Genomic DNA, 23721 nt, shown 5'->3' with positions numbered 1-23721 from the left:
ACTACCTGCTTTATTGGTTCCTCTCTGGTCAAACCCTGACTGATATAATCCATGACTATAATTTAGTAGTGTAGGTAAAAATGAATCTTCATTGAGTCAAACATTCACCTAATGGCTTAAGAAGAAATCTGTCCCAATTAAATAAATAAACACAATTGATAGACAATGGATTCAATGACTACATTTCTGTCAGTTTAGCCTAGAAAAGACCAGTGAATAAACAATCTGGCCACTTCAGTGTCTTAAGTGCAAATTTAGATCATTGTGCCATCAATCAAATTAGTAATGTGATAGGCAGGTAGCCGTTAGAACAGATGAGGAAGTAAATCAAGCACAATTGTTACACTGATGAATCACTGTTGTCCTGTGTCAGAGTCTAGTTTTCTTTGTGAATCTAAGTATCAACTCATTCAATAAGCAATTGCCCTTCCACTATATGTCTATTATTTAATAGATGCTTCCCAGGAAATAGAAGTTAACAAATTTCTGGCTTCAAAGAGATTTCCTTCTAACAGTGTATAATGTTAAATGGCTTCATTATTTAGATTAAAACATTAATTCAGTGTCTGCATTGAAGCAAGAATGTCATGCTAAAAATGTAAGTATAATGAAAAAGGTAGAAATAAATTTGCAACATGTTTATGCACAGTTAATTACTATTTTTAGCAAGACAGAAATTTACTGGATTATTCATTCAGTCTTCAACAAATTGTTACCTCTCACAGCATAATCTTTGCATAGTCATAAGACTTGGGGATTTGTGCAGTATAAAGTCAAAGAGATGATTCTAGGTTTTCAATAGAACGGGGATTTTAATTAGTCACATAATTTCTAGTGAAATCATGAAGACTTCATGGTTGCATCAAGCCTAACATAGCCTGCATTAAGATGAATAGACCAATGTAGTTTTAAAAAACTGCTTTCTAACTGCAGTGTTATGTAATATTTTTCCATTTCCTCATGCTTCTAAGACTTTCTTTGAAATCTTCTCATCATGATCGAATAAGTCATATTTATACCATATGACAAATATAGGGATATTAATATTACTGATAAAATCTTGGACCTCAGCTTAGCTGCAGAAATCTTATAGTTTTATACTGGGCTCTCAGTTAGTTTACTCATCACTTTCCCCTCCTGAATAGTAAAGAGCCTCCCCTGACTCAGCGTATGCATGCTCAGTCGCTTAGTCAAGTCCGACTCTTTGCAACCCCATGGACTAGAGCCCACCAGACTCCTCTGTCCACGGAATTATCCAGGCAAGAATACTGGAGTGGGTTATCATTTCCTGCTCCAGGGGATCCTCCTGACGCAGGGATCAAACCATGTAACGTGCAGCTCCTACACTGGCAGGTGGATTCTTTACCACTGAGCCACCTGGGAAGACATGTGATTCTGGGCCATACTTAATAAACGCCATTAGACAAATGCACAAGTTACACAAATTTACATAATAATCAGTGGGAAACAGTGAGTCCAAACAGCATGAGAACATGCTGATTTGCCTTGGATGGCCCTGGGAAGAGAGAAAATGGCAACTAATTTTAGAGAATACAAAGATATGTTGATCAAAAAAGACTAGACTTCATATGCTGCCATAAGCTTGGAGAGAACACTTAGTTTCCCTAAGTGAAGCCCTATAAATAGTTACAGAACATCTTTTCAAAGTCAAATATTGATCTGATGTGTGACACATGGATTAATGATTCAGTTCCTGGCCTCAATAATCTCTTAGTAAAATACAACAAATGCTAATCTAAATTAATTTCTAAACTGTATAAATGCTATTATAGTTATGCGTACAGTGACAGAACAGAGCTCTCCTCTTGACTCTGATTGGTGAGGCCCCCAGAACCCACAGAGAAGGATCTGTCAGATCTGTTTTGGATGATTGGTGGATTTTGTTGGGAAGATTGTTCAGGCAGAGGAAATGCATAAACAATTCACAGGGGTGGGAAGCAAGATACTATTGGATTTTACAAGTAAGAGAAATAACATACAAAATTTGGAGTCTCTGCTTTTAAAATTTAAGTGAGCATTTTGAAGAGTTTCCACTCCTCATTAAATGGAAGTGTTTTGGTGTATTAGCCTGATTTTAAATATTTCTCTTGGATAGATTTTATTATAAATTATTTGGCAACTAAATTTAATTGTTAAAGAAAAATAACAATTTACAATGTGGATTTTATTCGTTCATCTGCCAGCCCAACACAAGTGACAAATACATCTAGGCAAAAATATGGATGTCTACATTTACTCTTTGCATCTGAAGAAGAAAAAAAAAATCATGAAGCATTGATCAGGTTGTAATTCTCATCATTTTTTGTTTTTGTTCAGTTGTTCGATCATGTCTGACTCTTTGCATGCCATAGATTGCAGCACACCAGGCTTCACTGTCCATCACCAACTCCCGGAGCTTGCTCAAAGTCATGTCCATGCCATCCAAACATCTCATATTCTGTTGTCCCCTTCTCTTCTTGCCTTCAATCTTTCCAGCACCAGGGCCTTTTCCAATGAGTCAGTTCTTGCATCAGGTATTGGCGCTTCAGCTTCAGTATCAGTCATTCCAGTGAATATTCAGGACTGATTTCCTTGCAGTCCAAGGGACTCTCAAGAGTATTCTCCAACACCATAGTTCAAAAGCATCAATTCTTCAGTGCTCAGCTTTCTCTATGGTCCAACTCTCATATCCATACATGATTACTGGAAAAACCATAGCTTTGACTAGACAGACCTTTGCTGGCAAATTAATGGCTCTGCAAGATGTGCATATAAAATAGTGATCAGTCTTCAAACTGAGTATTTTTAAGTTTTTTATTGAAATGTAGCTGAGTTACAATGTTGTGATAGTTTCTGCTGTACAGCAAAGTGCTTCAATTGTATATATGTATATATACACACATATATATATTAGTCTTCACAGTATTTTCATTTGTGGTTTATTATAGGATATTAAACATAGTTCCCTGTGTTACATGGTAAGATTTTGTTGTTTATTCATCCCATATATAATAGTTTGCATGAATATTCATTTTTGATAAAGAAGAGTGTTTGAGAAAGAATAATCCAAAAAAATACATAAAAGATTTGATAATACATAGGTAACAAGTAAAATTATAAAATATATTTGTATTAGAATAAAAAACAATGACCCCATTTTCAATGAGACAGAGGTATTGATTGGAATGAAATATTTATTTTTATATTCATGAGTATATTTAAGAGATATATGCTTACATATTATTGATACAAAGAAGTAATAAAAATAGGACAAAATCAATCCATAATATTTTAACAATAGTATTTAATTGTGAAGGTTTAATGTGATTTAATAGTCTAACAACAGTGATCTGATCAACTAAATTGTTGCACGTAGAATAACCTAAAATGGGTGTATCAAATCGTGTCATTACTGTTTTTAACAAACTTTTCACTTACTACGTACCATGAATTGTTATAAACATATCATGTACATATATACTATATATCTATAATAATTAACCATCCCAATAATCCTATAAAGAATGTATTATTCATGCTTTCATTATAAAATGAGAAAATAAAATTTAAAATTAGTTAAAATTCTGTCCAAATTCAGACACAAAGTGGATGAGAAAAACTCAGATTTAAACTCAGAATTCATGTTTTGGTGGCCTCCAATAATATTGCAGAAGTACTTTTGCTTCAGTAGGTGGAAAAAAAACTGGGGAGGGTAGGATTATTGGTAATGTTTTCTCCCTAACTTTCCTTTTCTCAGCATTAAAAACTTTTTCATTTTGATAGGAAAATATTGATTATATTTCTGTCAAAACTTGAAATTGTGCAATATCTGTTAAACATTCCAGACAGATACTCTGGTTTACACTGCACCATTAGGGCTACTGTGCAAGTTTTCCACCCTGCTCATCTAGCTTTCCAGAGTTTTGAACCATGCTTCCATATACTTATCCCAAGATTCCTTTCTTTTCTTATTGTCAATCACTACTGCAAAGGCCCAGGCTCTGACCCGTCAAATAAACTCATTTCTGAGCATTTGGGGCAACCAAGGTTCCTTTGATTCTTCAGAGAGTGAAAAGATTAATTTTCTTTCAGAGTTTTGACTCAAAAGATTTCAAAACCTACATTTTTCCACCTCTTTTTCTATCATGACTGAAGCTTTTCAAGGCCCTGGAATTAAATACAACTGGAGAAAAGTTGCTAGTGCTACAGGACAGAAAAACGTATTATGTTTTTAATTATGTGTGGAACAAGAAAGAATTGCCCTGTTCTTGGTATGTGTATATTTGTTTGTGTCCCATTCCCCTTTGCAACAAGGCTATCTCCAGAAAGTAATGAAATTTACTTTCATTAAGTGAAATGAAATTTACTTGAGAAAAGCACACAAGAAATTTAAAAAAAAAAAAAGATCGTGGAAAGGATTTTTGCCTTCAGAATCTAAAATGTTTTAAAAATATAAAGAATATATATATACATATCTACAAGTAAATATATATGCATTTGTATGTATACAGACACATATACACATGTACACATATGTTAGGAAAATACAAAGGCATACATATACACATGCACACACACATGCAAACATATACACACAAACCAAGAGGTCTAAGCACATTTTATTTTTTTTATGAACAATGTATTATGTACTTGCACAATTAAATTTGTGAGACTCACTGTGAAAAGCTGAATGAAAGGCTTCCTTAAATCTAGAAGAGCAACAATAGCTTGAATGCAATTTTCTTACTGGAGGAAACACTACTATACTTGCATGGATGCATGTATATAGTACAAGCTCAATGATGCTATGACAAACATAGACAGCATATTATAAATCAGAGACATTACTTTACCAACAAAGGCCCATATAGTCAAAGCTATAGTTTTTCCAGTAGTCATGTATGGATGGGAGAGTTGGACTGTGAAGAAGGCTGAGCACCGAAGAATTGATGTTTTTGAACTGTGGTGTTGGAGAAGACTCTTGAGAATCCCTTGGACAGCAAAGAGATACAACCCCTCAATCATAAAGAAATCAGTCCTGAATATTCATTGGAAGGACTGACGCTGAAGCTCCAATACTTTGGCCACCTGATGTGAAGAACTGACTCATTGGAAAAGACCCTGATGCTGGGAAAGACTGAAGGCAGGAGGAGAAGGGGACAACAGAGGATGGGATGGTTGGATGGCTTCACCAACTCAATGGACATGAGTTTGAGCAAGCTCCAGGATTTGGTGATGGACAGGGAAGCCTGGCATGCTACAGTTCGTGGGTTCGCAGAGTCGGACATGACTGAGCGACTGAACTGAACTGAATGATGCTAGGCAGGGTAGTTGGCTACATGGTGTTCTTAGAGAGAACCTGGACCTAGAACTGCATCCAAAACAATAAGGGATAACCTTGACCTAGGTTACACTTTGACAAAATTAGAAGGGACCATTTAGGCTTGTATCAAGTGTTTCTCAGCAGACACTAGGGGAAGAGTGATTAGTAAATTTATCCTCAACATCATGCTCAGCCTGAGACTGCAGAGATCTTCCTACAAACTCTGGGATTCATATCTGTTCAGTAATCTAACACGGAGAAGATTTCTTTGATTCTATGTAGAACAGTGGTTTTTAAATTTTAAATGAGATTCTTTTCTCCTTGCATTCAAATCGTTTATTAGTCTATAGAAAAGCAACACTTTTCTTTGCATTAATTGTATATCCCACAAATTTACTGAATTCCTTATTAGTTCTTACAGTATATTTTGGTGGAGAGATAAGAGTTTTTTAACATATAGTTTCATATCATCTGCACATGGTGACAGGTAAACTTTCAATTTGGATGCATTTTATTTCTTTCTTCTCTGCTTGCCGTAGTTAGGTCTTTCAACACTTTCAAATTGAATTAGTTAGAATGAACCTTCTTATCTTGTCCCTGATTTTAGAGGAAAAGCTTTCAGTATTTCAACATTGAGTATAGTGTTATCTGTGGGTTTGTCATTATGGACTTACCATGTTGAGGTATGTTCCCACTGTATAAATTTTGATGAGAATTTTTATCATCAGTAGATGTTAAATTTTGTCAAATGCTTTTCATCATCTAATGATATGATCATGTGACTTTAAACTTCATTTTACAAATGTGATATATTACATCAATTTATAGATATTTATAGATATTGGGGATTCCCTGGTAGCTCAGAGAGTAAGAATCTGCCTATAATGAAGGAGACCCAGGTTCAGTCCCCGGGTTGGGAAGATACCCTGTAGCCAATATCACTGATTAATATAGACGGAAACATTCACAAAAAATATTAGTAAGCCAAATTCAATAGCCAAATTAGTAAGCCAAATTCTGTCCTTGGAATTCTCCAGGCAATATTAGAGAAGTATCCTTGCCTGGAGATTTCCAAGGACAGACAATGGGGTTGCAAACAGTCAGATACAACTGAGTGACTTTCATTTTATAGATACTAAACCATTCTTGCAAGTCTGGAATAAATTCCATTTGATTGTGATGTATGATCCTATTTACATATTATTGAATTTGGCTTGATAATATTTTTGTGAATTTTTCCATCTACATTCATTATGGATATTGGCCTGAAATTATCTTTTCCTTGTGGTGTTTTTGTCTGGTTTTGGTATCACGGTAACACTAGCCTTGTATAGTGAGTTCATAAGCATTCTTTCATTTTAAATTTTTAAGTAACTTGAGAAGTATAGGTATTAAATCTTCTTTAAATATCTGGTAGAATTAACATGTGAAATCATATTGTCCTGAACATTTGTTTGTTGTGAGTTTTTTTTATTATTACTGATTCAATTTCATATCAATCTGTTCATATTTTCTAATTCTTCTCAATTCAGTCTCTGGGAATGGTATACTACTAAGAATATTTACATTTCTTCTAGGTTATCCATTTTATTGATGTACAATTGTTCATAGTGACCACTTATGATTCTTCATATTTCTCTAGTGTTGGTTATAACTTATCTTTTATTTTTCATTCCATTTGCTTGGGTCTCTATCTTTCTTGATAAGTCTGGCTAAAGGATTACTAATTTCTTGTTGTTGCTTACTATTTAAAGGAAACCACCATTAGTTTCACTGATATTTTCTAAATTTTTGTCTCTATTTTATTATTTATACAGAAAGCTGAACACCAAAGAATTGATGCTTTTGAACTGTGATGTTGAAGAAGACTCTTGAGAGTCCCTCGGACTTCAAGGAGTCAAGCCAGTCAATCTTAAAGGAAATCAGTCCTGAATATTTATTAGAAGGACTGACGCTGAGCTGAAACTCCAATGCTTTAGCCACCTGATGCAAAGAACTGACATTTGAGAAGACTCTGATGCTGGGAAAAATTGAAGGCAGGAGGAGAAGGGGATGACAGAGGATGAGATGGTTGGATAGTATCACGTACTCTGTGGACATGAGTTTGAGCAAGATCTGGGAGTTGGTGATGGACACAGAAGCCAGGCGTGCTGCAGTCCATGGGGTCACAAAGAGTCAGACATGACTGAGTGCTTGAGCTGAACTGAGTAGCTTTCTAGTGGCCTCCTTAGGATTTTCTATCTATAGTCTTGTGTCATCTTCAAACAGTGACCGTTATGCTTCATCATCAATTTGGATTTCCTTTATTTCTTTTTCTTCTCTGACTTCCATGGCTCGAACTTCAAAAATTATGTTGACTAAAAATGGCAAGAGTGGATCTCCTTGTTTTGTTAGAGGAAGTGCTTTCGTATTTTTTACCATTAAGAATGATGTTTGCTGAGGTTTTATTGTATATGGCCTGTATTATGCTGAGGTAGTTTCCCTCTAGGAGAAGTCAATGGCAACCCACTCCAGTACTCTTGCCTGAAAAATCCCATGGACGAAGGAGCCTGGTAGGCTGCAGTCCATGGGGTCGCTAAAAGTCGGGCACGACTGAGCGACTTCACTTTCACTTTTCACTTTAATGCATTGGAGAAGGAAATGGCAACCCGCTCCAGTGTTCTTGCCTGGAGAATCCCAGGGACTGAGCAGCCTGGTGGGCTGCTGTCTATGGGGTCACACAGAGTTGGACACAACTGAAGTGACTTAGCAGCAGCAGCAGTTTCCCTCTATGCCCATTTTAAGGAGAGTTTTTTAAATCATAAATCCGTGTTGAATTGTGTCAAAACTCTTTTCTGCAAATATTGAGATGATCGTATGATTTTTATTCTTCAGTTTGTTAATATGGTTTATCACACTGATTGATTTGTGGATATTGAGGAATCCTTGACTCCTGGGATAAACCCCACCTGATTAAGGTGTATGATCCTTTTAGTGTATTGTTGGATTCGGTTTGCTAATCTTTTGTTGAGAAATTTCACATCTATGTTCATCACTGATATTGGCCTATGATTTTCTTTTTTGTGTGTGATATCTTTGTTTGGTTTTGGTATCGGGGTGATTGTGACCTTGTACAATGAGCTTGGGAGTGTTCTTCCCCTTATACTTTTTTGGAAGTTTGAAAAGCAAGGGTCTTAGCTCTTCTGTAAATGCCAGATGGAATACACCTGTGAAGCCACCTGGTCCTGGACTTTTGTTTGCTGGAAGATTTTTAGTCACAGTTTTAACTTTATTTCTTGTGAATGGTCTGTTCATATTTCCTATTTCTTCCTGGTTCGATCTTGGAAGGTTGTACCATGCTAAGTTCATTTCCCAGTTGTCCTTTTTTTTTTCCCCCCTGGCATATAGTTGCTTGCAGTAGTCTCTTATGAGCCTTTGCATTTCTTCAGTGACAGTAGTATCTTCTCCTTTTCCATTTGTAAATTATTAATTTGAATCCTTTCTCCTGCTTTATTTATGAATCTAGCTAAAAGTTTATCAATTTTGTTTGTCTTCTCAAAGAACTAGCTTTTAGTTTTTTTGGTCTTTGCTACTGCCTTGTTCTTTTTTATTTCACTTATTTCTGTTCCAATCTTTATGATTTCTTTCCTTCTACTAATTTTGCATCTTCTTTGTTCTTCTTTCTCTTGTTGCTTTAGGTGAAAGGTTAGGCTATTTGAGGCTTTTCTTGTTTCTTGAGGTAAGATTGTATTGCTATAAACTTCCATCCTACAACTGCATGTTGAACCCCACAGGTTTAGGGTCATCATGTTTTCATTGTCATTTACTTCTAGTATATTTTTAATTTCTTTGATTTCTAAAGTGACTCATCTGGTATTTAATAGCTTATTGTTTAGCTTTCATGTGTTTATGCTTTTTGCAGATTTTCTTTTCCTGTAATTAACTTCTAATCTCATATCACGGTAGTCAGTAAAGATGTTTGATATGATTTTAATTTTCTTAACTTTACAGAGGCTTGATTTGTGACCAAAGAAGTGACACATTGGGGACAATGCTTCATATTCACTAGAAAAGAAAGTGTATTCTGCTTTTTTCAAAATGAATATCCCATAAATATCAATTAAGCCTACCTGGTCTAATGTGTCATTTAAGGCTTGTGTTAATTTTTGTTGTTGTTGTTTTTCTGTCTGGAGCGTTAAAGTCCTCCACTATTATTGTGTTACTATTGATTTCTCCTTTTTTGGTGTTAGCATTTGCCTAAATATTGATGTGCTCCTGTGTTGGGTGGATAAATATTTAGAATTGTTAAACCTTCTTTTTGGATTAATGCCTTGATCATTATGTAGTGTCATTTTTTGTCTCTTGTAAAAGTCTTTATTTTAAAGTCATTTTGTCTGACATGAGCATTGCTACACCAGCTTCCTTTCAATTTTAATTTGTACAAAATACCCTTTTCCATCTCCTCATTTTCCATCTATATGTGTCCCTAGGTCTGAAGTGGTCCTTTTGTAAGCAGCATATATATTGGTCTTATTTTTGCATCCATTCAATCACTCTGTATCTTTTGGTTGGAGCATTTAATCCACTAACATTCAACTTAATTGTTGATATGTATGCTTCTAGTAACATTTCCTTAGTGTTTTTTGTTTTTTAAAGATTTTTATGTTGACTTTCTAAAGGCATTATTGAATTTTTTACAATATTACTTCTGTCTTATGTTTTTTTTTTTTTTTTTGGGCCATAAGTCATGTGGGATCTTGTCTCCATGACTGAACATGCACACCTTGTGTTGAAATATGAAGTCTTAACCACTGAACCACTAGGGAAGTCCCTTGGGTTTGTTTTTAATAGGTCATAGGTCTTTTTTTTCTCTTGTGTTTCCCACCTAGAGAAGTTCCTTCATTTGTTTTAAAGTTTATTTGCTGATGCTAAATTCTCTTAGCTTTTGTTTGTCTGTAAGCTTTTGATCTCTCCATTAAATCTGAATGAGATCCTAGCTGAGTAATTTTGCTTGTAGGTTTTTGCCTTTCATTGCTTTAGATATATCTTGCCACTTCCCTTTTGGCCTGCCCAGCTGCTGGCAAAATATCAACTGATATCCTTGTGGGGAGGGACTTCCCGGGTAGCTCAGATGCTAAAGAATCCACCTGCAGTGCAGGAGACTCCAGTTTGATTCCCTGGATCGGGAAGTTCCACTGGAGAAGGGATAAGCTACCCACTCCAGTATTCTTGGGCTTCCCTGGTGGCTCAGACAGTAAAGAATCCACCTGCAATATGGGAGAATTAGGTTCAATCCCTAGGTTGGGAATATCCCCTGGAGGAGGATAGCAACCCACCCCAGGATTCTTGCCTGGGGAATCCCCATGGACAGAGGAGCCTGGCAAGCTACAGTCCATAGGGTTGCAAAGAGTTAGACATGACTGAGTGACTAAGCCCAGCACAACACAACCTTTTGGGGATTCCCTATTCATTATTTGTTACTTTTCTGCTTTTAATTTTTTCTTTGTATTTAATTTTTGTTAACTTATTAATATGTGTCTCAGCATATTTTTCCCTGGGTTTATTCTGTATGAAACTGCACTTCCTGAACTTGGATGACTATTTCCTTTCCTACGTTAGGTAAGTTTTTGACTATAGTCTCATCAAATATTTTCTCAGACTCTTTTTTTTTTCTTCTGGGACACCACCTATAATTAAAATGTTGATGTGTTTAGTGTTGTCCCAAAGTCTCAAATTTCCCTCATTTCTTTTCATTCTTTTTTCTTTATCTTGTTCCACAGCAGTTATTTCCACCATTCTATCTTCTAGCTCATTTATCCATTCTTCTACTTTAGTTATCCTACTATATTCCTTCTAGTTAATTTTTCATTTCAGTTATTGTGGTGTTCATCACTATTTGTCTGTTCTTTAGTTCTCTTAGGTCCTTGTTAATTATTTCTTGTATCCTCTCAATCCATGCCTCCACGCTATTTCTGAGATCTTGGATCATCTTTGCTATCTTTACTCTGAATTCTTTTCCAGGTAGATTGCCTGTTTCCTCTTTATTTGAGCTTCTGAATTTTTACCTTGTTCCTTTACCTGCAACATAGTTTTCTGTCATGTCATTTTGTCCTATTTATTGTGTTTTTGGTCTCCTTTCTGCGGACTATAAAATCATAGTTCCTTTTGCTGTTGGTCTCTGCCCCCTAGTGGATGAGGTTGGTACAGAGATTATGCAGGCTTCCTCGTGGTGCCTATGCTCTGACAGGTGGAACTGTCCTGTCCCTCAAAATAACTAAGATTATGGCATGTGCCCCCATTACTCCATGGCAAATAGAAGAGGAAAAGGTGGAAGAAGTGACAGATTTCCTCTTCTTTCGCTCTAAAATGACTGCAGATGGTGTCTGCACCCATGAAATCAGATGACAATTCCTTCTTGACAGGAAAGTTATGACAAACCTAGACAGTATATTGAAAAGCAGAGACATTACTCTGCTGACAAATATCCATAAAATCAAGGCTCTGGTCTTCTCAGTGGTCATGCGTGCTTCTGAGAGCTGGACCGTAAAGAAGGCAGAGCACCATAGAATTGTCACCTTCAAACTATGGTGCTGGAGAAGACTTCAGAGAGTCCTTTGGGTAGTAAGGAGATCAAACCAGTCAATCTTAAAGGAAATCAACACTGAATACTCATTGGAAGGACTGATGCTGAAACTGAAGCTCCAGTATTTTGGTCACCTGATGTGAATGACCGAATCATTTGAAAAGGCCTGGATGCTGAGAAAGCTTGAAGGCAGAAGAGTGTGTCAGAGCATGAGACGGCTGGATGGCATCACAAATACAATGGACATGAACTTGGGCAAACTTCGGGAGATGGTGAGGGAAAAGGAGGCCTGGCGTGCTACAGTCCATTCTTTGCTGCAACACAAAGAGTCGGACAAAACTGGATGACTGAACAACTACAGCAACAATATATCTAAAATGACAGAGCCTGGGTGTTGAGTAACGCTGAGTCCATGCTAGGTCCCATTCCTGGCTACCTAATATTAGCTATTTAGCTAATACATTTTCTCTTGGATAATTTTCAGTTTATTGTTGAGTCTGTCTAATTTGGACCTCAGTTCAGTTCGGTTCAGTTTCTCAGTTATATATGACTCTTTGCGACCCCATGGACTGCAGCACACCAGGCTTCCTTGTCCATCACCAACTCCCAGAGTTTACTCAAATTCATGTCCATTGAGTTGGTGATGCAATCCAACCATCTCATCCTCTGTCATCCCCTTCTCCTCCCACCTTCAATCTTTCCCTACATTAGGGTCTTTTAAAATGAGTGAAAATGGGTCTTTTCATCAGGGACTTTCCCAGCATCAGGGTCTCTTTGCATCAGCTGGCCAAAGGATTAGAGTTTCAGCTTCAACACCAGTTCTTCCAATGAATATTCAGGGCTGATTTCCTTTAGGATGGACTGGTTGGATCTCCTCGCAGTCCAAGGGACTCTCAAGAGTCTTCTCAAACACCACAGTTCAAAAGCATCCATTCTTTGGCACTCAGCTTTCTTTATAGTCCAACTCTCACATCCATACATGACTACTGGAAAAACCATGGCCTTGACTAGATGGACCTTTGTTGACAAAGTAATGTCTCTGCTTTTTAATATGCTGTCTATGTTTGTCTTTCCTTCCAAGAAGTATGCGTCTTTTTATTTCATGGCTGCAGTCACCATCTGCAGTGAAATTTGGACGTCACCCATCAATAAAGTTATTAAATTGTTATTACTTGATGATTTACTACAGCTAAAACACTTTGCCTTTCACACACATCAGGCAATACACTAACATAACTCAGAAATGAGCATTAAAATTTGCAGTGGTCCTAAAAGTCTTTAATTATAAACAATGTGAAATTTCATATTTAACTCATTTTGAAAAGTGGAAAAAGCATTGCATTCATTGTGTATGCATTACACTAAATCCCATGAAATACTCCATTGATTTTATTATCCTTGTCATTAGCAGCTAAATGTTTGTATTATTCTGCTCCCTGATAGTTAGAAAACTTGTTAAGACATTATTTTCTATGTCTTTGCTCTGCCTCAAGATTTGCTGCCCCTTACCTATGTCTAGGTTTTAGTGGACATGTTCCTTATTTATGACATTTTACCCTTGAGGGTTCTCAAAGTGGAGTCCCTGGGCCCTGTAGGTTGTTTTCCCAAGAATATACATACATAGGGTCATCTTATTGAATCCAAATGATAAAACTGCTATGTCCCAGGATAAATGCAGATCACCCATGCTTGCCTGCTACATGTAGCTCTTACTAAAGGTGTAATTTGGAAAAACAAAGTATTTTACCTCTTTGATCTTCAGTTCTTTTACCACAATATCTACCTTTTAGTATTGTTTGGGTATCAAATGAGGAATATCTAATATCTACTATTTGCCAAAAGTTTTTCTAAATGCTGTATTTGCTAGTTCACTTAATCTTTGCCAAAACCTTGCGAGACTGAAGCAATTATCCTTACCATTGTTCAGATGAGGCAAGAGCATGCAGATTCATTTTCCCTAGCTACACCACTAGAAAGTGGCAACACAGGATTTGAACCCAGGCAGTGGGACTCTTGGAGTATTGACCTCTCATGTAGTCGCATGGTAGAGTGCCCATGGAATCCCCATGCCTTCCCAGTCCTGCTGCCAACTGGGATTGGTACAGAAGGTGTGCAAGTAGTACTTCTTGTCACGACACATCTCCCAGATTTTGCAGGAGCCAAGCCACAGACTTGTATTTGTTTTCTAGGTGTATTTTGTCCTGAAGAGCTGAGTATGTACTCATTCATGCCACCATAAACGCAACTTTCTCTAGATTAAGATGAATTAAGCAAAGAGAAGTCAATGACAGTAAAGAGATCAACCATTAATACTAATAATCAGGATAAATCACAGAGTCTAAATTTGATGGAAATAATTACTGGAAATTCACTTTTAAGATGAATTAAAGACATGTTTTAGATACCATAGCACTTTCCAGGTCATAAATATGCTTTCCTCATCTTCCACCAGCAAGATGGCTCTATCAGAAGGCATTAACAGCTCCATTATAGCTGAAAAAATTTGAGGTCCCTGAAGGGTATAGAATTTGACAGAGAAGACAGGTTAGCAATGGAAAAACTTGGATTTGAAATCTGGATTCTTCTTATAATTAACTAGAGGTATCTTCAGTTAACAATGCATTCATGTTTTAACATATTTTTCCCCTATGTAATCAGGGCCATATAGCAGAGCAGAAAGAAATAGCGCTTTGGTGCAAAATGAATCTGAGGCCTAATATAGAACTTTCATTGGCTTTCCATTTAGGTTAATATCCTTATTCTTCTAGGTCCCAGGATCTCCTATTCATAAAGAAGCCTTTACACAAAAAAATGCTTAAACAACACGAGGGTTCAGAAATGCAGCAAAATCAGTGGCAGTTCTATATATATTATGATATGTTTATTTACATTAAGTTTTCATCTGCTGCCTTATCTCTTGGAAAATCTGCATGTGACTCACCTCAGAGCTGGAGGCTTCAGAGACACTGTCTAGAAATGCCTTATACTAAGAATGGGCCACAGTGAAAAACAGACTCAGTATGTGGTAAGGAAGGAATATGTTTGCTGTTACAAAAGCCAGGAATTTCATGTCTCCTTTCAGTTTAATTCACTTCAGTCGCTCAGTCGTGTCCAACTCTTTATGACCCCATGAACAGCAGGAAGCCAGGCCGCTCTGTCCATCACCAGCTCCCGGAGTTTATCCAAACTCATGTCCATCAAGTCGGTGATGCCATTCAACCATTCCATTCTCTGTCGTCCCCTTCTCCTCCTGCCCTCAATCTTTCCCAGAATCAGGGTCTTTTCCAATGAGTCAGCTCTTCGCATCAGGTGGCCAAAGTACTGAAGTTTCAGCTTCAACAGCAGTCCTTCCAATGAACACCCAGGACTGATCCCTTTTAGAATGGACTGGTTGGATCTCCTTGCAGTCCAAGGGACTCTCAAGAGTCTTCTCCAACACCACAGTTCAAAAGCATCAACTCTTCGGCACTCAAGTTTCTTTATAGTCCAATGCTCACACCCATACATGACCATTGGAAAAACCATAGCCTTGACTAGATGGACCTTTGTTGGCAAAGTAATGTCTCTGCTTTTTAATATGCTGTCTAGGTTGGGCATAACTTTTCTTCCAAGGAGTAAGCGTCTTTTAATTTCATGGCTGCAATCATCATCTGCAGTGATTTTCGAGCCCCAAAAAATAAAGTCTGACACTGTTTCCACTGTTTCCCCATCTATTTGCCATGAAGTGATGGGACCAGATGCCATGATCTTCGTTTTCTGAATGTTGAGCTTTAAGCCAACTTTGTCACGCTCCTCTTTCACTTTCATCAAGAGGCTCTTTAGTTCTTCTTCACTTTCTGCCATAAGGGTGGTGTCATCTGCATACCTGAGGTTATTGATATTTCTCCCAGCAATCTTGATTCTAGCTTATGCTTCTTCTAGCCCATCATTTCTCATGATGGACTCTGCATATAAGTTAAATAAGCAAGGTGACAATATACAGCCTTGATGTACTCCTTTTCCTATTTGGAACCAGTCTGTTGTTCCATGTGCAGTTCTAATTGTTGCTTCCTGTCCTGCATACAGGTTTCTCAAGAGGCAGGTCTGGTGGTCTGGTATTCCCATCTCTTTCAGAATGTCTCCTTTAAGATGGGGGAAAAGGTGAAGTGCTTCTCCAGGAGCTCATTCTACATCAAGCTTTATGAATACATGGGTGGTATTTCAGACACCAGAGATACAAAAATAAGGTGTTCTGAGTCACCAGAAAATGATTGGAAGGTTGGAACATCAAAATCTATTCTAATAATGGAAGACCTGAGAAAAGGTCATGTGTCTAAGTTATTTGTTTGATTTTCCAAAGTTAGGTAAGATTACTTAAGCACCGGCAGAAAACCTGAGTAGGAAGTAACTTGAATTGTCTTTACTTTCCCAAAAGGCCCACACATTAAGCAAAGAATGATGGAGATAAAGATTGGGTACCTAAAGAATCAAAAGAAGGAATGTGTATAAAATGAGGACAGAGTAAAGATATTGCATCCTGTTTCAAAGATCTGAGCACTTACTTGAAGCCATAACTTTTCCTGCCCAGAGGAAGAAATAGAGATTTTTTTTTTTTCTTTAACCACTACATAAAGTGGCATTTACTTTTCTTTCTAAAGTGGATAAAATATTGGACACAGTAGTTGAGAACCAGAAGGGAAAAGTAGCAGAAACTTTCAAAAGATGAGAAAGGAAATACAAGAATAGAAAATAAACTCAGCAGCAATCTTAATTTTTGAAAGGATTGAAGGAAAAAAATACCTTCTGGGAAATTTCTATATGTATGCTTTTACTCAAAACCTTCTACAGAAAAATATGATGAGAGAGGCACTTATATACTTTGATTCTGAAAATAGGGAGAAAAATAGTAGATGCAATGTGCTATAAAGAAAACCAAGTGAAAGGTTAAAAGACAATCTCAATTCAAACAAAATAGGTACATCGCTTTAGTTAAATATCTCATTCATACAGTGTTGATTATAATGCTATCATTTTTTTATCACAAAATTGTTCAGAGGATCATATTCTATACAAATACAGCTGTATAATAATAATGACACTTGTAATTAGTTTTAATTGTATTTTCAATAACTTCTCAATTGACATGCATATGGAGTTTGGGGGATACAATATTGCATTTCAAAAAACGACAGATGAAACTATCAATACATTATGAAGAAGCTCAAGCAAAATTCTTTAGCAAGTATTCATAATAAAAGTTGAATAAAGAACACAGTAATGTGAGTTTTGATTCAAATACAGAACAATAGGTATCATTTTTCTTTGAATTCAGAAGAAATTCATTGCATAAAAACTAATTCATTAACATAAATTTTCAGAGAAGAATGCTCCCTTGCTCTCTTTGAAATATAATCCATGCAATTATTTTAAAATTAATTAGACTGACTAGTTTGGGCTAAGTAGAAAGTTCTCAGGGATCAATATGGATCTAATTTACAGTTTATTCATATATGATTCTTCAATTCTGAGTCTAAATTTCAATACAACAGATAGAAAAGTGAATCAGTCAGTCAATTTATTGGTATTTTTCCCTTTTAAATTTTTTTTGGAAAACATACATAACATGAAATTAACCATTTATTAATTCTTAAGTGTACAGTTTAGTAGTATTAAGTATATTCCTAATGATTCTAATGAAACCACTGCAACATAGATCTCCATAACTTTCTTCATCTTGTAGAACTGAAACTCTGTACCCCATAAACAATACTTTAAGACTAAACAACAACATGGTAATCATATTTTTATTTACTTTTAAATTATATTTATTTATTTTTGGCTGTGCTGGGTCTTCTTTGCTGAACACAGGTTTTCTCTAGTTGCAGAGAGTGAGGGCCACTCTCTAGCTGCAGTTGTGGTGGCTTCTCTTGTTGCAGAGTATGGGCCCCTGGGGCACACAGGTTTCTGTAGCTGTGGCACTTGGGCTCTGTAGTTCAGTGTGTGGGCTTAGTTGCCCTGCAACATGTGGAATCTTCCCAGACCAGGGTTTGAACAGTGTCTCCTGCATTGGCAGGAGGATTCTTAACCACTGGACCACCAGGGAAATCCTATATTTTTAGCTGTTTGAAGAATCACCACATGGTTTACTATAACAGCTTACCATTTTACCATTTTATATTCCAAACAGCAGGGCAAAAAAGTTACAATTTCTCCACATCCTCATCATTACTTGCTATTTTCTGTTTTGTCTGTGTTGATTGTAGCCATCCTAATCAGTGGAGTAAAGTGGTATTTCATTATAATTTTGATTTGAAATTCCCTAACAATTAGTGAAATTGAACAGATATTTCATGTGCTTATATATTTTCTTTGGAGATATGCCTTTTCATAACCTTCACCCATTTTTTAATTTAGTTTGGTTTTGTGTTGCTGCTGTCATTCTTAAATTTAAGGAGCTCTTTATATATTCTGCATATTAATCTCTGTAGCATAAGTATGCTTTATACATATTTTGCATGTTGTAAGTTGCCTCTTTGTTGATATTGTCTTTGATGCACAAATTCTTAAAATTTCATGAAGTCTAATTTGTCTGTAATTTTTTTGTCATTGTTGTTGCCTGTAGATTGGTCTCACATCCAAGAAGTCATTTGCAAATTTAATTCTGTGAAGATTTTGCCCTATGTTTTCACTCTAAGAATTCTATAGTTTTAGACCTTACATTTAGATCTTTGATGCATTTTGAATTAGTTTTTGCATATGTTGTTGGTTAAGGATCCAACATCTTTCATTTGCATGTGTTTATACGGAGATGGTGATGGACAGGGAGGCCTGGCGTGCTGCGATTCATGGGGTCGCAAAGAATCAGACACAACTGAGCGACTGAACTGAACTGAACTGAACAGATACAGTTTTATCAGTGTCATTTGTTGAAAATATTGTCTTCTCCTCAATGAATGATTTTGACATCCTCATCAAAAATCGTTTAACCATATATGTAAGGTTTTATTTCTGGTCTCTCTATTCTATTCCATTTTTCTATATGTTAGTATTTATGCCAGTACTACATTCTTTTGATTCCTGTAGCTTCAGAGTAAGTTTTAAAATCATAAAATGTGAGTCCTTTAAACTTGTTTATTTTTAAAAATACTATCTTGGTTAATTGGGGTTCTTTGGGATTCTATATGAAATTCCTGGTTAAGTCACCTTTTTCCTATGTGATTAAAATGAGTGCTTAGTCTGCACCCCATATTCCATATGCATATTTGCAGATATACACACAAACTAATGACATTGAGTAATCCATAAAAATGTATCTCAGGATGCATCTGAAGTAGGGTACACTAAGATGATGCAGGATGAGTAAAAATGTCAAGGTTCTTACATACTATGCTAAGGAGTTTGTCTTTCCTCTAACTTTCTACCACTTATGTCCCAAAGACACCAATGTTATATGTGTCCTAAAGAAAAAAAATCACCTTCTCAAGGATAAGATACTGACAGGGTTGTGGGTGGAAAGGAGTATAACACATAACCATGTAAAAACTTCATTACCATTCTCAGTTCCATGATTTCATTGTCTGTTTTTCTCTGTTTAATCAGGATGACCCTCAAGTTCCAGCAGAGAAGTATATTTATTGTCTTTACTCCAGGATTGTGTCTGGTGTTCAACAGGTACTCAAAACATGTTTGTGGAAATAAGATGAGGAAAATTCAGGAAAAGAACACATTGACTCAATTTGTATTTGAAATACCAAGTACTCTTTTTGATCAGGTATGAATTCCATTCATGCTAGGTGGTAAGTACAGTGAGGAACAGAATATTTAAGGAAAAGATATAAATCTTGCTGTCAAGAGAGAAAAGTAGACATCTTTAACCCCAGTTTGTATATGAGAAACGTAGGAGTAAGAAAGTAATGTAACTTGTTCAAGGTCACTCAGTTAAAAAGCATCAGAGGGAAATTCTTTTTTTTAATGTATTTCTGATTCTTTTTACCTTTTGGTAGATTTCAAAAATTTGTGGATAACAAGAACTAAATGAAATGATTAGAAAATGGTCATTATAAAATATAATGATGGACCATCTATTTAAAAATAGGAATTTTTTCTTGAGACCAGGAAAGGCAGAGAGAATTAGCATATTTTTTGATGTCTACCAACACCTTATCAGATGATAATTCTCAAAAAACAGAAAACTTATGAAATCCCCACAATCATGAGTCAGATTCAAGATTTGAAACAAAAAATAAATACATTTCCACTACATTGTGAGGTATCTATGTAAACTATGGCAGAGGAAAGAATGCTGAGGTAAATCAATATGCTTGTTATATAAATTACTAAGCAGATTATTATGTGAAAAACTCAAAAGTGATAAGCATAATAAATGTCTCAGTGTATCTTAGTAAAATTAAAGAGAAAGAACTCCAAATATCAAAATGGACATATATTTAGTATTTTTCATATTATAAGTTATAGAATGAACTGGGGTAAACACACACACACAAACAAATATGGATTTTATTTTCACTAAGATTTTTGTAATGTCTTTAAGTTATGATGATTTCAACTAGTTTTTGTTCTCTCAAATTCTCTATCAAATTTTGCAGTTACTGTGAGCTAATAACAGTAACAAATCACATTGCCTTCTGCTTATCACAGCATATAGTAAGATTGCTTAGATAATTTGTTTTAAAACTGCTTTATCTTTGTAATTAGAATGTAAAATGATTACCATTTCAAATAGTTATACAGGTTTGAATATTTCCTATTTTGGTGCTTTCCTCTTTCCTGAAATGTATTCAAACTTTACTTATTTATGAATTGAGTCTTATCTTTGAGCTAGATGTATAAACTTTAAACAGCTGATAAGCTCTTTATGAAATAAATGTGTGCACATATACACTAAAAATACAAAACTATAAAGTTCTATGCTATTTTCTACTCACCTTCTAGTAGTAGGCACATACATACACACAGGCATATATCACAGATGAATCCTTTAAAATTCCATATATACTTAAAATTCAAATTCATGACAAATGCTATAATATTAGAATCCAGGCTGTTGATTAATTTAGGTGAGATATGAGGAACTGCTTCTTGGTATAGGTCAGGATAATGGGTTTGTGTGTGGTGATATTGTCTCTCTTTTGTTCTGGTTGATGCAAGAGCACCTTCACTTTGAGAAACTTACTGAACAATGCACTTATGATATATTGCAATTTCTGTACACATATTTCACTTTATTAGAAAAATGTTCAAAAATATCCAGAGATATTAGAGGAAATAAATTGACCACTTACCATTCTGAAGCTTCCCTGATAGCTCAGTTGGTAAAGAATCCACCTATAATGGAGGAAACCCTGGTTCATTCCTGGGTAGGGAAGATCCACTGGAGAAGGGATAGGCTACCCATTCCAGTATTCTTGGGCTTTCCTTGTGGCTCAGCTGGTAAAGAATCCACCTTCAATGTGGGAGACCTGGGTTCAATCCTTGGGTTGGGAAGATCCCCTGGAGAAGGGAAAGGCTCCCCACTCCAGTATTCTGGCCTGGAGAATCTCCATGGACAGAGGAGCCTGGAGGTCTACAGTCCATAGGGGCACAAAGAGTCAGACATGTCTGAAGTGACTTAGCATGCATGAAGAAGAGGATAAAAATGAGAGGAATAAGAAGGCAAGAACTTGAAGTCAACCAGTAACGCCATGCAGCAGACTGTTTTTCTCATCAGCAAAGAACCAAAGTCAGACGTAGGTGTTTCTGCTGCTGCTGCTAAGTCGCGTCGACCTAGGTGTTTCTGCTGCTGCTGCTAAGTCGCGTCAGTCATGTCTGACTCTGTGCGACCCCACAGACGGCAGCCCACCAGGCTCCTCTGTCCCTGGGATTCTCCAGGCAAGAATATGGGAGTGGTTTGCCATTTCTTTCTCCAGTAGGTGTTTCTATAACTACACATTTAGCATTGCATGATTATGAACGTTTACAGACGGAATGAAACAGTTTGTGTAAAATTTTGTGTCTGACTTTTTTCATTTACAAATGGTTTGAGATACACCCATGTTGTATCATACATTAGTATTTCTTTTTAAATCAGTGAGTAGTGTTCTTTTTTTTTTTTTTCCAGTGAGTAGTATTCTATTATTTAAATATGTGTTTATTAATTCACCTCATGGGGGACATTTGAGTCTCTTCCAGTTTGGGGCTATTATGAATAAAGTCATCTTATACCTTTTGTACAAGTATTATTATAGATGTGTTTTGAATTCTCTTGAATAAACACCTGCTAGTAGAATTATGTCAAAAGGTAGGTATGCTTAATTTTATAAGAAATTTCCAAAGATTTTTTCAGTGAGCAATATTTGATCTCATTTATATGAAATATCCAGAATATGTAATCCATAGAGATCACAAGTAGATTAGTGGTTGCTGGGACTGGAAGAGAAAGGAGTGTACAGTGACAATTTAATGGGTACAAGGTCTCCTTTGCGGGTGATGAAAATATTTTCAACCTAGATGGAAATGATTATTGCAAATCATTGTGAATAAATATCACTGAATTGTACACTTTACAATGGTTAATTTTATGATTTCTATCTCGATAAAAAAGAAATGATGGCAGGGAAAAAAATAATCACAATAATTAAGAAAAAAGAAAAAACTCAATTTAACTTAAATGTCATTCATGCTATTGGATTTTTAGTTATGCCTCTTTGTATTTTTATATTGTCTGCCATAGGAATTACATTGTGCATTCTTAACTTACCAAAGCTTATTTCAAATGAATTTTGTATATCAGTTTACTTATGATGCTTTTTACTCTACAAGAATAAACTTGACTTTCCATCTACATATTTTTTATTATTTTTGACATATTGTAATTCTGCTTATATTGCAAATATCAGAGTAAAATAGTATTATTTTTTTCCTTAAACAGTTGTCCTTTATAGTGATAAAGAGAGAAATAAAGATCACATTTCATAGTTACTCAGATATTTAGTATTTCTATTTTTTATTCCTTCTTTTTATGGCTTTCCAAAACATTTTCAACTTTATCGAGGTATTATTAACATATAATGTTGTGTAAATTTAAGGTATACAACACGATTTCACATCCATCACCTCACACAGCTCAATTTTTCTTTTCTTATGATAAACACTTAAGATTTACTCTCTTAGCAACTTTCAAACATGTAATTCTTAACTGCTGACTTCATGGTGTATATTATATCCTCAGAACTTACTTATCCTATAACTAAAAGTTTTACCTTTTAAACACTTCACTCGGTTCCCCTACCCCCAAACCCCAGCTCTGGCAACTAGCAATCTGTTCTTTGTTTCTCAAATTTGATGCCTACAGTATTTATCTTTCTCTGCCTGGCTTACTACACTCAGCGCAATATACTCAAAGCCCTTTTATGTTGTCACAAATGTCTTAACCTTTTTCTCATGACCAAATAATACTCATGTTTCTTAATTCACTCATCTGTCAATGGAAACTTAGGCTGTTTCCACATCTTGGCTGTTGTAAATAAAGCTACAGTGAACACAGAGACTCTGTAGATATTTCTTCAGTGTAGCAATTTTGTTTCTTCCAGATATAAATCCAGAAGTAGACTTGTTGGTCATATAGTAGTTATATTTTGAATTCTTTGAGAACTGTCAGTAGTGTTTTCTTTAGTCTCTGTATCAATTTTACCCCAACAGTATACAAGGATTTCCTTTTCTCCACCCCCTTAGCCCCCACACTTCTCCACACTTCTCCCCCACACCTCTCCACACTTCTCCCCCACACCTCTCTCTTCCTCCCTCTCTGTAACAGATGTTCTAAAAGAGTGAGATGATTTTTCTTTGTGATTTTGATTTG

The sequence above is a fragment of the Oryx dammah genome, unplaced genomic scaffold, assembly GCF_014754425.2.
Source record: "Oryx dammah isolate SB20612 unplaced genomic scaffold, SCBI_Odam_1.1 HiC_scaffold_27, whole genome shotgun sequence".
In the NCBI taxonomy this organism is placed as follows: Eukaryota; Metazoa; Chordata; class Mammalia; order Artiodactyla; family Bovidae; genus Oryx; species Oryx dammah.
This window is presented reverse-complemented; position numbering follows the sequence as displayed.